The 17,685-nt window shown below is 49.6% G+C and overlaps 1 protein-coding gene and 1 pseudogene across 2 annotated transcripts in view; both read right to left on the bottom strand.

Annotated features, from left to right (window-relative positions):
* Positions 1 to 17,685, bottom strand: part of ATPSCKMT (ATP synthase c subunit lysine N-methyltransferase) — a 197,487-nt gene that overhangs the window by 68,275 nt on the left and 111,527 nt on the right. The window lies entirely within an intron of this gene.
* Positions 14,663 to 14,768, bottom strand: LOC120942097 (annotated as a pseudogene).

Genomic DNA, 17,685 nt, shown 5'->3' with positions numbered 1-17,685 from the left:
GGGGCCAATCCGGAGCAACCAGGATCATTGGGATCCCTTCGGCCTCTACTCTGCGAAGCTGATGAGGAAGAAGCTTCAGAGGAGGAAAAGCATAAAGCAGCCGATACCGACCCCAACGCGTCTGTCGCGTCTGCCCAGGGGTCTCTTGATCTGGCCACGAATCTCATTAACTTTCGGTTGAGACGAGACGCCATGAGATCCACGTCCGGTGTGCCCCATTTCTGGCAGATGAAGTGGAACACATCCGGATGTAGAGACCATTCTCCCTGGTCCAGCATCTGACGACTCAGGTAGTCTGCCTGCCAGTTTTCCACGCCCGGAATGTAGACAGCCGACAGGGCAGGCACACTACGTTCTGCCCACCTCAGGATGTGAGCAACCTCCGAAGCTGCCGCCGCGCTTCTTGTTCCTCCTTGATGATTGACATACGCCACCGCCATGGCGTTGTCCGACTGGATCCTGACTGGGCGTCTCTGTAGCCTCTGGGACTACGTGAAGAGGCAAAGCTTGATCGCCCAGAGTTTCAATACATTGATCGACCCTGGGCCGACTGAACCCCCCAGACACCCCCCCAGCCGGAAAGACTGGCGTCCGTCGTGATCACTGTCCAGGGAAAGGAGAGGAACGACTTCCCGGACAGAAGAGCCCGTGACGTCAGCCACCAAACCAGGAAGGCCCTGACCCGGTGGATCACTCGGATTTGGCGATTCAGAGACGATGGGCACTTGTCCCATTTAAACAGAATCTCCTTCTGTAGCACTCGAGTGTGAAATTGGGAAAATGGCACTGCCTCGAAGGAGGCTACCATGAGACCCAGCACCCGCATGCAAAAACGGAGTGACGACCAGCTTTGGGATGGTATTGCCGCCCGAAGCGGCTGCAGCTTTTCCACTGGAAGAAAAACCCTTGCCACCAAAGAGTCCAGGACCAACCCCAGGTATTCCAGACGTTGAGACGGGGCCAAGACTGACTTTTGGGTGTTTAGCACCCAACCAAATTCCCAGAGGGTCTGACAGGCTATAGACACGCCCTCCTCTAATTCTAAGCTTGAAGTGGTCCTAAGAAGGTCATCAAAGTAGCCCACGATAGCGACGCCACGCTGTCGCAGCAGGGCCAGAATCGGAGCCAGCACCTTGGTGAACACCCTTGGTGCTGACGCCAAGCCGAAGGGTAGAGCCACAAACTGATAGTGATCCTCCCCGACCGCAAAACGCAGGAATCTGTGATGACCGGAGTAGATGGGAACATGCAAGTATGCGGCCTTGATGTCCAAGTATGCCAGAAAGTCCCCCAGATGGAGAGCCACGACACCAGAGCGAACCGACTCCATCCTGAATCTTTGCACCCTCCCAAAGCAATTGAGAGCTTTGAGATCCAGCATTGGACAGACTCCGTCCTTCGGCACTACGAAAAGGTTTGAGTAAAACCCCTGAAACCGTTCCTGCGACGGAACCCGTATGATCACTCCACGAGCCAGCAGATCCTGAATCGCCTCGAACAGGGCTGCCAGACTTTCTGTGGACGAGAAAGAAACTTGTACCCCGAAGAAACCACTTTACAAACCCATCGGTTGGAGATCAGAGACGACCACCGAGTCCCGAATTCGCAAAGACGTCCCCCCCACCCAAGAGATGGGCGGGGGCAAACCTTCATGCAGAATGTGGTTTTGCCGCAGGCTTGTTGGGTTTGCGAAACCAAGGTCGCTTCTGACCCTCAGCAGGCGCTTTGTCAGCCTGGGAGCGTTTACCCACAGCACTGGGCAGACGAAAAAAATTGCTTGTTCGCAGTGAAAGAGGGGCCTTGCCTACGGCGTAGCTCCCGACACTTCTTGGATTGCGGGAGCAGCGTGCTCTTGCCCCCCGTGGCATCCTTGATAATATCATCAAATCCAAGTCCATCAGGGCCTTCTAAGAAGATTGGTCCGCCGACCAACACTTAAGCCAGATCAGGCGACGCAACCCCACCGCATAGCCTGAGGCCCTGGACAGCAAGGGAATAGTATTCAGGTCAGACTCGCAAACGAACTTAAGGCCTTAAACTAGCTGGTCGGCCAAAGCCACCTCATCCGGAGGCGCCTGATGAGCTTTTAGCCCCTGGAGCAGTATCTTTGCCCACTCCGTCATCATTTGAGACATTAGAGCCCCAGCCACCGCAGGGCGCACAGCCGAGCCCACCACTGTGAATAGATAGCGAGCGATCGCCTCAGCCTTCTTGTCAGCAGGGTCCTTGAAAGCAGCAGCCCCTTCCACCGGGAATCGTGGTCACTTTGTTAAGCCTGGACACAGGGGGGTCCACTACCAGAGGAGAGGTCCATTTCTTCAGGAAACTCTACTCAAAGGGATACCGTACCGCCAATTTTTTTGGGGCAGCAAAAACCTTCTGTGGTTTTTCCCAATACTTGTACAAAAGCTTATCAACATAAGAAACACAAGGAAACACCTTTGCAATGCGGGTCGGCTTACGGAACCCAAAGGGGACTGACACCTCCGCTGCTTCCGCAGAATCCTCCATCTTCAGTGTGTCCCACACTGCGGTGATCAGCTCACTGACCAGAGCCTTTTCACGCGCTGATCCAGACCCAGAGTCATCCTCACTATCTGGTCGCGGTCCGAGGTCTCTGACGCTACAGAATCCTGGCCATGAGCCGCAGCCGGGCCCGACTCAGCATCAGAATTGTCCCTTTTTACCCCCCTAGGCCCCACACGCTGCTTCCACCCTGGCATCAAAGGCCTCCAGGATCGCCAATATAGCATCCACTGACACATCAGGTGCAGGGGCCCCAGCCAATAACTCAGGTGTTTCTGGGGAGGAGGCGCCGGCCTCCAACGCCATGACGACCCACACTTGTGACACAAGGATCAAGGCCCAGCACGTTTTCCACACTCCTAGCTGCTGCAGAGAACAAGGGATCCCCCAGAGGACTCACCACCCAGCAACGGATACCGCACAGTTGTCATCCGCCTCCTGCCTGAGAAGTGTCCCAGCGCCTGTAGAGAGAGTTACGCCATCCCTCTGTGGAGTGTGCCAGCCATTAGTGCCGAATGCCAGACACTAGAGGCCAAAAAACCTCCACCAAAATGGCCGCTGAGCGGCAGACTGACAAAAAAAGGCACGCGGCCGCCGAGTGACACTAAAGGCCAAAATGGCGGCCGGCCATGTGAAAACACAGAGGTAGGCAAGTGAACAAGATATTCAACAGGCCGCAAGCATGCAGGGACTCACACAAAGCCCCCCCCACTAGGGACAGCTGAATTTTCCCCCCGGGAGATGGACAGTGCATTCCCTCATGCCGGATGACGCCCCCCTAGGCGGCCCACGAGCATGCAGCTAACCCAGTGCAGGGAGGAGGGAAGGAAAAGAGAGGAGCAATGAGGTGTACAATCCCCCAAACATCCTCCCCAGGAATGCCCAGCCATGTCCCCCCCACCGAAGTAGGGAAAAAACAGCGACTTACCTATCCCGCGTGGACTCGCTGGAAGCATCCCTGACAGGTCATCTTTCACATGGCGACGAAGGTGACTGTCGGCCCGGCACACTATGAATCAGGCATGGAGCCCGGTCATATGCGTACCCCGACCATGTAGCTCACTGGCCACCCCTGGAACGACGGGACATGTCATGGACAACCCAGCGCGTAGCTAATGGTCGGCACATGCTCGCTGGCTGAAACTGGGGAGACTCCAAGAATCTTGGATCCTGCCTGTCGCCCAGTCGCCAGTTGCTAGCAAGTCTCAGGAACTAAAAGGAAAATACAAAAAAAAAATAGAAAAAAACTCCAAAAGCCATGGGCCCGAAGGGAGCCATGTCCTTCCCCTATACTAAGCAGAAAAACACTGAGCTGCATGGTGCAGGGAGAGGGGTTGTACCTAGAGGGTTCACCCCCGGGGCGGTACTGTACAGTTTGTTTGATATGTTTAAACATTAACCTGTTTCTGCCCAGTCCTCTCCAGTGTTGTAAGTAACGGCGTTGAAATAAACGCTGTTACGTAACGATTGGCCTCCTGCGGGTAACTGGTAATCTACCTGATTACTTTTACCCCAGCGGGAGCGCCGTTGCCATTACATTTGCTGCGTTACCTCGTTACTTTTAGCGTGAGCGCGCGGGGCGGGTGGGGGCAGTCCACTCATCATCATCATCATCATCATCACATGCATTGATGTCAAAGTTAATGATTGGTCGCCGGCGGGCAGATGTGACTCTCAGTGTGGCGAGAGTCACATGCCCGCCGGCGACCAATCATTAACTTTGACATCAATGCATGTGATGATGATGAGTGACAGACAGTCACCTACCCAATCACACAACACAAGTGGCAGTGGCTTGGCGCATGCACGCGCCCCTGGAGTCTCCCGAGTCCCGCCCGCGGCCGCCTGCAGTCTCTCAGACCGTGACACGAGTTGAGTGTGACGGACGGTGTCAGTGTGTGTCACTGTCAGTCTGTCACTGTGCCCGCCGATGATCACAGCCGAGCTGCCCGTGAGTGACCATCCGGAACGCCACCAACCGACCGACTGCCCCCTGTGCATCCAGACCAGGTCCCAGGCCAGCCCGGGCCTGGTGTGGCAAAATATGAACTTTGTGCTACTGGCTGAGCTGACAGTGTGACTCCAATTATCTGTCTTTAAGCCACGTATATATTTATAGACAGATAATTGGAGTATTTTAAGCTTTACAATTAGGCAATGTAATATTTTTTAGGTGATATAATTTACCAATATTACCCTGTGTATCTTTCATGAATTATAGGGTTCCAACTTCCAGGCAGTCACAGTGGCCCTGCCCCTGCCCTGGGGGGGGGGGGGGGAGCAGCCTAGTCTAAGGCCTTAGGCCTGGCGTGTGGTGAAATATGAATTTTCTGCTACTGGCTGAGTCTGACTGTCCTCCTGATATAATACCAATAATACCATACAAACCAAACCTGGAAATCTAGAAAGGATTTTAAGGTGGACCAGTGGAGGACCACCACATACAAAAAAAGAAAAAAAAGATATTGAGTACAGTGCTATGAGGCTCATGCCTTTCTTTTACTAATGTTTGCTGCTAATTTTGATGCAAGCCTTTGTTAGAAGTTGCAGAATACTTGCATCGATAGGAAAAGATAGGATCCCAGCTGTTGCACAGTGCTTAGAATATTGCGGTTTTGTCTTGTATTATATTCTGCAACTTCTACCAAAGGCTTGCATTAAAATTAGCAGCAAACATTATTTAGCACAATACAGGCATGAGCCTGAGCCTCATAGTAGCACTGTACTCAATATCTTTTTTTTATTTTTTTGAATGTGGTCCACCTTTAAAATCCTTTCTAGATTTCTAGGTTTGGTATAGAAAAAAAACATGCCCTGCAGTAGAAAAGTCACCCAAAGAAAAAAAGGCATATGAATGATTAACCTTAAATTCTATATCATAGTTGCCATGTATTTTAAAGAACACACGCCCATTTTCTTTTTTTTTTGCTTTTATTTAGGTGCCCCCCCCCCCCCAAAAAAAAAATTACAAGAGAGGAATCAAGGAGTCAGACTCAGATCACGTTCAGATACCACCGTACCACACTGCCAGTATCCCCACCAGTGCAGTGCCACACCACCAGCCGTCAGCGACAATGGCGACGAGCTGGGGAAGATCAAAGTTAGCATTCTCAAACTGGAGGTACCGTGACTACTTTTCCTTGATTGACATTAAAGGCAAGAATGTTTATGTAACATGCACGCTATGCTCAGGAAAAAAGAGTTTATCTACATCTTCCTCAAGCAACTCCAATCTTTTGAAGCACCTCACATCAACACATGCTAACTTGACACTTGTTGCTGCTGCTGCTAACCCAACCCCGAATGCAGCTAGCGGAGTAGCCGGACCGTCTCTCCTAAAACAAGCAACGCTTGATTTTTCTGGTCAGCATCAGGTGACCAAGCCCGAGCTGAATACATTGATTGCAAGGTATGTTGTTGAAAACATGCTCCCCCTGTCCACTGTGGTGTCTGAGTCATTCAGAGCTATCCTTTCTAAAATACCACTACGAGGAGGAGGAAAGGGGGTTGCCCCATGCCGAAACACTTTTGCTAAATTCTTGGACAGTGAATACGAAAAAATTAAGATTGAGCTCAAAAAAACATTTGAGGAATTACAGTAAATTGCAACTACAGCAGACAACTGGACTTGCCACAATAAAAGTTTACTGGGTGTGACAACACATTCGATTAATCCAAATAACCTGGAAAGAGAGAAAGCAGCTCTTGCCTGCAGATGGTTTAAGGGGCATCATAGTCATGACGCCATAGCAGTTGAGCTTGACAATATACATTCAACATATGGGATAACACACAAAATCACAGCAACAGTGACTGATAATGGCTCAAATTTTGTAAAAGCATTTAAGAGGTACCAGCCACTTGAGGAAAGTGATTCTGAGGAAGACGAAGATGAGGTGACCTTTACAGACATTAATGATGCTCTACATGCAACAGGTGATGATATTGATGGTAATGTGATCACTTTGCCCCCTCACAAGAGATGTGCATCACACACACTGAACCTGATTTCATGCACAGATGTTGACAAGTGGCTGCTGTCAAAATCTGCAACAAAGGCTGTTTATAGAAGTGCTACTGCCAAATGTACTGCCCTATGGAACAAGACTAGTCGATTAGCTTTGGCTACTGAAACAGTTGATGATTTGGTGTCAAAAAAGCTGCTTGTACCTTGTACAACATGATGGAATTCCTTCTATGATGCCCTGGCTCGAATCTGTGATATATCCATGGTAGACCTTAATACCATTTCCTCCAAATTAGGACTGCCAGCAATAGCGGAAAGGGAACAACAGTTTTTAAAGGAGTACTGTATTGCGATGAAGCCCCTTACAGTTGCCTTGGATATACTTCAGGGAGAAGAGAATTGATTTCATGGTACACTCCTACCAACAATTGAGACATTAATGTTGAAGACAGAAGCCCTTCAAAGTGGCCTGCAAATACTGAGGGACCTTCCTGACGCCATAGTCACAGTAAGAACTTGAATGTCATATTTTATTATTTATTAAGTGAACATTGCTGTAGTACTCATAATACTAAATACAACTGCTACTAATTATGATTATTATTTCAGGCTATCAAAACCAGATTTGCTGATGTCCTGGGAAATGAAGAGGCTATACTTGCTGCTGTAACTCTTCCAAAATTCAAGCTTCGCTGGCTGCGGTCACAGGAGTTAAAGGATAAGGCTAAGGCAAGTTTGCTGGCAGAGTGCCTGAAGAATTGTCCTTGAAGAACCACAACAAGGTAACAGCACATCTACACAACATCACACAGATTCAGCCAAAGAGAACGATTTATTTTCCTTTGAGGAGGATGAGGAGGAAACAACCTCTTTAGCAGAAAACCAGGTGGCAGACTATATAAGATCTTCAGCACAAAATGTTGACTCTGTGTGGATTTTCTCTGATCAAGAAAATTTTGCTACGTTATAATGCTGCTACTCCATCTAGTGCACCTGTTGAGAGACTGTTCAGTCTAGGCAAGCTTGTCTTCTCTCCAAAGAGGAACAGACTGTCAGACCAAAAATTTTAAAAGCTTCTCCTCCTACGTTACAACCACTGGTTTAGTTGTTAGATGATGACTGAGAGGAGTATTTCAGTACAGATTAATGTATTGTTTGTTTTCAGACAACGAACAACATGTTAATCTATATGGAGTGTTGGATAGTATTCTGTTTTTTCCTTTGTTTCTTTTAACACTATTATACAGATAATTGCACTAATTAAAGGCCAGATTTTCCTTTGTTTCTTTTTACCCACGTTTACATTTGTGTCTTAATTTTGCACTTGAATTTTAGTTTAAATATTTATTTATTTTTTATGTTTATGTGTATATCATTCATATGATCTATGGCAGGCTGCGCCGCTGCAATCTATTGAATTGGGTTCAAATAAATACGAAATGTTTTAAAATACTGTATGTAGTGTTTTTAAGCTTCAATCAGTTAATATAAACATCTTTGATATTAAAGATGTTATAGAACGTAATTGCATTGTAGAATATCAAAAATAAAATTCTCAGTTACTTTTCCGAGTAACTAGTTACTTTGCCAATAAAGTAACTGAGTCACTAACTCACTTACTTTTTCGGTCAAGTAACTTGTAATTGTAACTAGTTACTTTTTTAAAAGAAGATCAACAACACTGGTCCTCTCCTAGTTGAAGACTGAATACCCATGAACGAAAGAGAAAAAAAAATCTGAAAATGTTTCAGTATTGGTCTGCACACCTGGCTGTGTGCTAAAAGGGGAAATGCTTCCAACTCAGGTTTACCTGAGTTGGAAGGCAGCCATGTTGGGTTGGCAAGAGCATCTGGGAGGTATGTATGAGCCCCAATTCTTGAAGACACGAGGAAAGAACTTCGTTCTGTGTATAGGAGAAAACCCTATCTAGTACTCCGAAGAGACCACCTCGCAGACCCACCGGTCGGAGAGCAGAAAGGTTTTACCGAATTGTGAACCTGCCAGCTGCCCCCTCACCTAGAGACAGGGAGGGAAGGCTACATACATTGGCCGGCTACAGGGTGCCGGCGTGGTCGCATACGCACCCAGGGACAGATTAGACCCCCAGCTGGGCCCTTGATGGGCTGGGAGGGTTGCCCCTCATCAATACACACACATAGCGCGTATGAATATTATGTAGGTGCATGCACACACCCTTGGAGGAAACCGGAGTGCCCATAGGAAACGCACGCAGATACAGGGAGCGACAATGCAAGCTCCAGGCAGATTGGTGTCAGTGTCCGATTCGAACGAATGGCTCACTTGCTGCCAAGTAATGAAATTAACCACTACACTGCCGTGTGCGTAAAACCATTCTGAAACAGACCTATTATCAGGAATCAAGTACTCACCGGGACCGAAATGCAGAGGGTGGTTCACCTTTACGACCAGGCGCGCCCGCCCACTGAGTTTTGGAACAGGTGGCGGAAGCACGAAGCGGTACCGGTGCCAGTGGAGAAGCGTTGCTTAGTGATGGTCGTAGATAGCAGGTGCTTCTGGATGGCGGCAGACGGGAACAGGAAACAGACAGTAATGAATCCGGACAGCCGGTACTGAAGGAGTTCAGGAGACAAGCTGGATAGTCCGGGGTGCAAGCCAGGGTTCGGGGAGCAGAGAAGATAGCAAATCCGGGTCACAAGTCAAGAGGTTCAAGGGCAGGAGAAACAACAACAGAGTCCAAGTCACAAGCCGAGGTCTGGATCAGGAGAGTTCAAATAGAGTGGTGAAGCAAGCCGAGGTCAGGTTCCGGGTGAGAGGTGAGTCGAACGGAATTCCAACAGGAAAGGGTTCCAGAGAAACAGGTCCAGGAAGTAGCTGACGATAAACCAGCAACCTGTCTACTGACAGGAGCTGGTTTAAATAGGGCGGTCACGTTGGTGATTGGCCCCGAGAGGTCACGTGCCCGTGCTCGTGCACGCGCCGTGCGCGCATGTGTACACGTCTGAAGTGCCCAATTAGCCGCCGGGAAGCCAATGTACTGCGCAGGTGTGGCAAAGGAGGAAGTACAGCGCTTTGGCCCTGACAGTGCCCCCCCCCCCAAGGGGCGGACTCCGGACGCCCAAACCGGCCATCAACTCTGGATGCTCCTGGTGAAAGGCACGAATTAGCCGAGGGGCATGCACATTTTTTGAAGGCTCCCATGAATTGTCTTCTGGAGGGTAGCCCCTCCATTTGATCAGGTATTGGAGTTGTCTCCCCTTCTTTCTACAGCTCAAAATGACCTCGACCTCAAACTCTTCTTCCCCATCTATCTCCACAGGTGGTGCAGGAAGAGCTGCCCTTCCCTGGAAAGGATCGGGAATGGTAGGTTTTAGGAGGGAGGCATGGAAAACCGGATGGATTCTATAAGAGTTGGGTAATGAAAGTTCAAAAGCCACTTCATTGATCTTGCGTTTGATTCTAAACGGGCCAATGAATCTTGGGCCTAGCTTCCGGGCAGGAACAGGCAACTTTAAATTGGCCGCAGAGAGCCAGACCTCCTCCCCAACTTCAAAAGAGGGACAGTCCTTCCTTCCTTTATCATAGAACTTCTTGTAGTCCTCCTGGGCTTGTTGCATTACTTCCTTGAGTTTCCGAAAATTAGATTATAAGGCGGTTATGTGTTCTTGAGCGGCTGGGACGGGTATCTCCGGGAGAGGATCTGGCAGGAAGGCTGGGTGAAAACCGAAATTAGCCCAAAAAGGTGTTTGGTTAGTGGTAGTGTGGACAGAGTTATTATAGGCGAACTCAGCGGTGGGTAATAGAGATGACCAATCGTCTTGGGAGGCAGAACAAAAACATCTGAGGTATTGCTCAAGAGTTTGGTTCGTCCGTTTGTCCGTTACTTTGCGGATGGTAGGCCGATGACAAGCATGTTTTAACTTCCAGGGATCTGAAAAGTTCTCTCCAAAATTTAGAGGTGAATTGGACCCCTCTGTCTGAGACAATGGTCTTGGGGACCCCGTGAAGCCTAATGATTTCCTTGAAAAAAAAATTTGCCGTTTCGGCAGCAGAAGGGGTTCCAACCATAGGTAGAAAATGTGCCATTTTAGACAGACGGTCCACGACTACCAGGATCGTCGTGAAGCCATCCGAATGAAGTAAATCTACAATGAAATCTAAAGCAATATCAGCCCAAGGACGTTCTGGAACCGGCAAAGGCTTAAGTAATCCCCAGGTCTTGGTTTTAGGACCTTTGTTGCGTTGACAGATTGCACAAGAAGAAATGTAAGCTTTACAGTCTTGTTTCCATTTTGGCCACCAAAAATATCGGGAAAGTAGTTCAGAGGTCTTCCTTGCCCCGAAATGACCTGCTAACTTACGGTGGTGGAAAGTGCTCAGAACTGATTGCCTAGTCTCGGTTGGAACATAGATCCTGTCGTGAAGCCAGAACAAGCCATCGTGCTCCTTTAGTGACGGTAGTTCTGGGTCAGAGAGTTGTCTGGAAGCAACCTTGATGGAATTTAATAGATCAGATTCAGAAATCAAAAGAAAATTCCGGGAAGGCAGAATGGTACTTGGTTCAGCTGTGCAAGGAGTCTCCGGGAACATCCTGGAAAGTGCGTCCGCTTTTCCATTTTTTGAACCAGGCCTATAAGTAATATGGAAATTAAATCGCAAGAAAAAAAGAGCCCATCGAGCTTGTCTAGGTCTCAAACGTTTTGCGGAGCGCAGGTACTCGAGGTTTTTATGGTCAGTAAAAATTATTATCGGGTGGATCGCTCCTTCCAACAAGTACCTCCACTCCTCGAGGGCGAATTTAATAGCGAGAAGTTCTCTGTCCCCTACGTCATAATTCTTCTCGGGAGTTGTTAGCTTCCGGGAGGCAAAGGCCACAGGGTGGAGTAGGGACTTTAACCCTTGCCTTTGTGAAAGAATGGCCCCTAGGGCTGTCTCAGAGGCATCTACTTCTAAAGTAAAGGGCAACTTTGGGTCAGGGTGCCGTAAGACAGGTGCTGAAGAAAAAATAATTTTTAATTTCTCAAAAGCTTCCTGAGCCTCTTGTGACCAGTGAAAGTGGCTGCCGTGGTGGGTAAGTTGAGTGATAGGAATTACGATGGCAGAAAACCCGACGATAAATCGCCGGTAAAAATTGGCGAAGCCAATAAACCGTTGCACTGCCTTCTTATCTACTGGTGTCGGCCAGTCTAAGATGGCTTTAATCTTCTGGGGATCCATGGCGACCCCGCCGGTGGAGATAACGAATCCCAGAAACTGTATGGTCGTTCTTTCAAATTCGCATTTCTCGGCTTTCAAAAATAATTTGTGTTTCCTGAGGATAGTGAGAACTTTCTTGACATGGTGCCTATGAAGTTCAAGAGAAGGGGAAAAAATGAGGATGTCGTCCAGGTATACGACCAAGAAATCGTCCAAAAACTCACGAAAGATATCGTTAACTAGATGTTGAAAGGTGGCCGGAGCATTACAGAGTCCGAATGGCATGACGAGGTATTCAAAATGACCAAAACGCGACCTGAAGGCGGTCTTCCATTCATCCCCGACCCGGATTCTAACAAGATTGTAGGCACCCCTCAGATCCAATTTGGAAAACACCTGGGCATCTCGAAATCTCTGAAAAAGCTCTGGTATGAGAGGCAACGGGTACCTATTCTTGATGGTAATCCGGTTCAGTTCTCTGTAGTTGATACAGGGTCGTAAAGAGCCATCTTTCTTTTGGACGAAAAAGATACCTGCCCCTGCTGGAGAAGAAGAGGGTCGGATAAAGTTCTTTTGCAAGTTTTCGTCAATGTATTCCTTAAGAGCCGCAAGCTCGGTTTCAGACAGCGGAAAAATGCGGCCGAAAGGTATCTCAGAGCCGGGTAGGAGATCAATCGGGCAATCATAAACAGAGGGGACGTGAGATGGAAGTTCAGGTGAGGTTACCACAGTTGAACAGGTGGCTACCGTGGGTGCACAGCAGTTTTGGGCACAAAAGGAAGACGTAAAGTTGACCTCTTTCCGTAGCCAATCAATACAGGGTTGATGTGTTTGCAACCAGGGGAGTCCCAAAATAATAGGAAAAAGCGGTGAAGGAATGAGATCTAGTCGTAGAAATTCCTGATGACCTGAATGAGTAATGGCTAGAAGAGGCACAGTTTCTTGTGAGACTAGTCCCGATTTAGGAAGAGAGCCATCGGCCAGATGGATTTGCAGGCGTTGATCCTTATTGCGAAGGGGTATGTGGAGTTTAAGGGCTAAATTAGAGTCCAGAAAATTACTGCATGCACCTGAATCAAGGATGGCTGGGAGGCGGATGGTCTTTTCCGGTAGCTGTAAAGAGATGAAGAGGACAAGATGAGTTTGGGAACTGTTTGAGACATGAAGGTTGAAAATGGGTTGAGTCGGGAACTTACTTGGTCTTATAGGGCAGGTGCGAAGAAAATGACCAGTGGCACCGCAATACAGACACAGGTTATTCTGGCGTCTACGTAATCTCTCTTCACTGGTGAGAGGAGTTCGGACCAGTCCGAGTTGCATGGGTTCCGGGTCAGGAAGACTACCATGTTGAGGAACTGCAGGAGGAGATGAGACTGGGACTATTCTGGGTGGAATCCAGGCAGGGCGTGAGGTCTGAAAACGCTCAGTGCGCCGTTCTCGTAAACGTCGATCCAGCTGAGTGGCGGATTGGATCAAGGCCTCTAATGAAGCAGGAGCCTCGGTTCTTGCCAACTCATCTTTGAGAGTCTCTGAGAGTCCCTGGCGGAATTGGTATTTTAATGCTGCGTCATTCCAACCGGTGTCAGCTGACCATTTGCGGAAACTCTGCGGTATAATCCTCTACCGGACGTCTTCCCTGAGTTAGATTATGGAGGACGGTTTCGGCAGAGGCCATACGCTGCGGGTCATCATATAGCTGGGCCATATGATCAAAGAAAGAGTCCAGTGAATCTAGGATCGGACTTCGTTTTTCCATTAGGCTGTGTGCCCAAGCTTGGGGTTCTTCGGACAAGAGGGAAATAACAAACCCAACTTTCACGGCCTCGGAGAAAAAAGTTCTAGGCTGGAGGTCTAAGTATAGAGTACATGCGTTCTTGAACGCCCGATATTTCCGGCGTTCGCCGGAAAAACGCTCTGGAGGAGGGACCCGGGGTTCCGGGTGGATCAATCCGACAGCTGAACCGGGAGCGAACTGTGATGAGGAAATCCCGGCAACAGATGCAGCAGGAGGAGTTGATACCCCAGGAGACCCAGTTAATTGTTGTAGGCGGTCATCAACTTGGACATATCCCTCCTGAAGCTTCTGTACCGCCTCGGTAAGCGCGGACACCTGCTGGCAAAGTGTCTCGAAAGGTGAACGCACCCTGTCGGTCTCGGACATTTCGTTTTAGAGGCTGGTTTATACTATCAGGAATCAAGTACTCACCGGGACCGAAATGCAGAGGGTGGTTCACCTTTACGACCAGGTGCGCCCGCCCACTGAGTTTTGGAACAGGTGGCGGAAGCACAAGGCGGTACCGGTGCCAGTGGAGAAGCGTTGCTTAGTGATGGTCGTAGATAGCAGGTGCTTCTGGATGGCGGCAGACGGGAACAGGAAACAGACAGTAATGAATCCGGACAGCCGGTACTGAAGGAGTTCAGGAGACAAGCTGGATAGTCCGGGGTGCAAGCCAGGGTTCGGGGAGCAGAGAAGATAGCAAATCCGGGTCACAAGTCAAGAGGTTCAAGGGCAGGAGAAACAACAACAGAGTCCAAGTCACAAGCCGAGGTCTGGATCAGGAGAGTTCAAATAGAGTGGTGAAGCAAGCCGAGGTCAGGTTGCGGGTGAGAGGTGAGTCGAACGGAATTCCAACAGGAAAGGGTTCCAGAGAAACAGGTCCAGGAAGTAGCTGACGATAAACCAGCAACCTGTCTACTGACAGGAGCTGGTTTAAATAGGGCGGTCACGTTGGTGATTGGCCCCGAGAGGTCACGTGCCCGTGCGCACGCCGCGCCCAGTGCGCGCGCATGCGTACACGTCTGAAGTGCCCAATTAGCCGCCGGGAAGCCAATCTACTGCGCAGGTGTGGCAAAGGAGGAAGTACAGCGCTTTGGCCCTGACACCTATATGAAGGCCCTGGACCAGCTGGTCCGCTCGCCTAATCACTTCGGGAGAGAGTCGCGCTCCTCCCCTGTCCAGTGCAAAATGCCACATGGTGATTATAAGTGGTTAGCATCAGAATTACACCACCCTGAGTTGTCATTCAAGGCAGAGGGAGAGATAACCAGCACTCATCCTCCTCCATTCATCATTTCTGTTTCTCCAAAAGGGGGAACAGGTCTGTGAGTAAATGAGACCCCAGAGTAGTGGCCCAATAGGCCGCTGGTCAGACCCCAGCATGAAAACATGGAAAGGGTCAATACTTCGGATCTGCTATCAGTCAGATCCATATAAGCGGGGGGGTCCCGTGCAATAGGGAAAGTATCACCTATACATGCCCGGAGGGTCCACCACCGGAGGGGAGGCCCACCTCTGAAAAGGGCTCCCCTCAAAGGGCTCCCCTAAACTGCCCGGTGGTGAGGGACTACAAAAGCCCTCAGCGGCTTTTCTCATTTCCGCATCTAAGAAATTATCAAAGAAGGGCACAGAAGGAAGAAACCTGTTTACACACAGCGGTCTGAATTGTGAATCAAAAAAGACCGAGCCCTTGGCGGAAACCCAGCTGCACTAACCAGCTGAAGAGAGTCCCTACAGCAGTGAGAAGCGCACCCAGGGCCGCTGTTAGAAATCACAGGGCCCAGTACAGCCTTCCCGACGGGGCCCCCTTTAACCCCGCCCTCGACCCCACCAGGCTCCTCCCCTGACCCAACCTCTGCAGATTTGTCACCGTTTACATATGCACGCATTCTGTGTCCCAGGAACTAGATGTTGCTGCTCACATCTTAAATGGGACCCCTGATTGCATGGGAGAGCCCAGTAAAGGTGATGGAGGGACAGTGTTGGAAGCCCCTTCTACTGCCTTTAAACGTAATCCAGGCCTTAGCCAATAGGATTACTTTTACTTTGTGCAGACTCATTGAGGCTAGAATATGATATCTTGATCATTGCTGCAGCAATGATCAAGATATCACCAGCAATGTAACAGTATGTTGCTGGACTGGAAGCGGTTAAAGGGGGTGGTTGGGGGGCATGTTTACTGCCCCCCCTCCCAAACGCAAGTGTAGAGTAACATCTCAATGCGTCTTATGATTATTAGCATTATGAAAATTGCTCAGGCAGCACAGTCAGCATGTGCTCTGTCATTGATCTCAGTGACACATAGCTTTTGGGTGCTGACTTTGTTAACTTATGGTTGTACTGTGTGTTACAAACCCAGTACAGCCATAACAAAGTAAGCACCAAACAGCAATAGGACACACTGTAACAGATCCATGACAGAACATATGCTGATTGTGCTGCCTGCATGAGTATCAGAATGCTGATAATCATAACCTGCTATGCTGTATGGTAGCCTAAGTGAGACACAGTGAAGCATTCTATCTTCTGTTTTCCACTCACTGTATGTAGTGCATGTGCAGCCACGCGTCGCTGTCCTCCAAGTTCTTGCTCCATTTTATTCACTGAGACGCTTGTCTCCTCGGCTGAGTCTCGACAGTCAGCACCTGATCACGGGAGGCGGGGCTAAGCGGAGCCTCGTAGTATCACTCCGCCAGGGAAGGCAATGGGCAGCGGCAGCCGGGAAAAAAAATTAACTAGCAGAAGAGCAATGTGCGGCGCGGATTTTTGTACATGCGCCCGAAAAATAGTCCAAACGCTGCGCTCATCTCCTGGGCCCCTCTGTAGACCAGATGGGGCCCGGGAAAATTTAATTACAACACCCCCCCCCCCTTCTCTAAGCAAATAGTAGCGGGTATGCCTTCAAAATTTTAACCTACATAAATTAACTGTAAAGTTGCCCGGGCCCCCCTGTGGAGCTGGTGGGGGCCGGGCCCGGTACAACAGGGCTGGCTGTACTGCCCTATCAGCGGCCCTGAGCGCACCCATAATGCCTTAACCTGCTGACCCAGATATCTGGTCCACGGCTCCATTACAGAGCATTCCCCAGGGGATAAGGGGGGGAGGGAGCACTCCTTTTAACCCCCGTCCGCCTTTCAGCCCCACCCTGGCACAAAAGTGTCCAGGACCAATAATGAACCCTGTGTAGGAATCATGTTGGGGAAGGACCCAGATATTGCTTTGTGGCTTATGCAAACATGCAGACAAAACCACTGACTCCAGTTAAGTAATAAAAGCCTCCCAGCCACCACTCCTGCTGCGCTGCCCGGGGGGGGGGAGAGTAAGAGGAAGGAGAGGGGTCCAGGACTCACCACACCGGAGGGCACTGTCCAGCGCTGCCGCCCGTGTCCCACACAACTGCTGTGTGCGAGTGGGAAGAAAAACGTGAGGAAGCTGTGAGGTGCTGTGTGAAGATAACGTGTGCTGCGCGCCATAGGAATCATGCTAGAGGCTCAGGGAAGATGATTGCCGAGCGTAGCACATAGAGCCTGGCGCGCCACAGGAAAATGGCCAACCGCCAAAATATGCTGTATCGTGGCGGGCTACAACAAAATGGCCGCCAATGGGATTTTCAATAGAAACTGAAAATCCCCCAAAAAATGGTGCCAGCGCCTCAGAAACGGCGGCAAAACACAGAATTTCAAAACTTCCAGAAAAGCGGACTATCACAGTTAAATACCACAGGCCAGGCGCACAGTCCCCTCACCCAGGTGCCCCCCCCCCCGGACAGCAATTAACGGAGGGAAAAAAGGGAGCAGGGAAGAGAGAATACTCAAACCACAGGAATGCTCAGCCATACTACCCCTCCTAAGAGGGAGGGACTGTACTTACCGGTCCACGCGACGACTCGCTGACGCATTCCAGACAGGCATACAAGCGCAATGGAGGTAGCCGTCGGCCTGGTCCGCTGTGAATGAGACAACACCACAGCCCAGTCATGTGCGGACCTTGGAGCAAAGCTCACTGGCCTCCCCAGGAGTCATGGGGCATGTTGTGGCAGACCCAGCCTCTTTGCAAGGGTGTGCTCACGCTCGCTGGCCGAACTGAGAAGACTACAAGGATCTATAATATCCAGCCTGTCTCTCAGGCGACAGTTGACAGAAGTCAAAAGACAAAATAGAAATAAAATAAAATAAAATCTTTTCCTCAGGGCGCTGGGCCCAAAGGGAGCCATACGTCCTTCTCCTTTGCTGGGGCTGCA

This window comes from Rana temporaria, chromosome 5, assembly GCF_905171775.1.
Source record: "Rana temporaria chromosome 5, aRanTem1.1, whole genome shotgun sequence".
NCBI lineage: Eukaryota > Metazoa > Chordata > Amphibia > Anura > Ranidae > Rana > Rana temporaria.
Note: the sequence above shows the minus strand (reverse complement) of the source record. Positions and strands in the feature narration are given on the sequence as shown.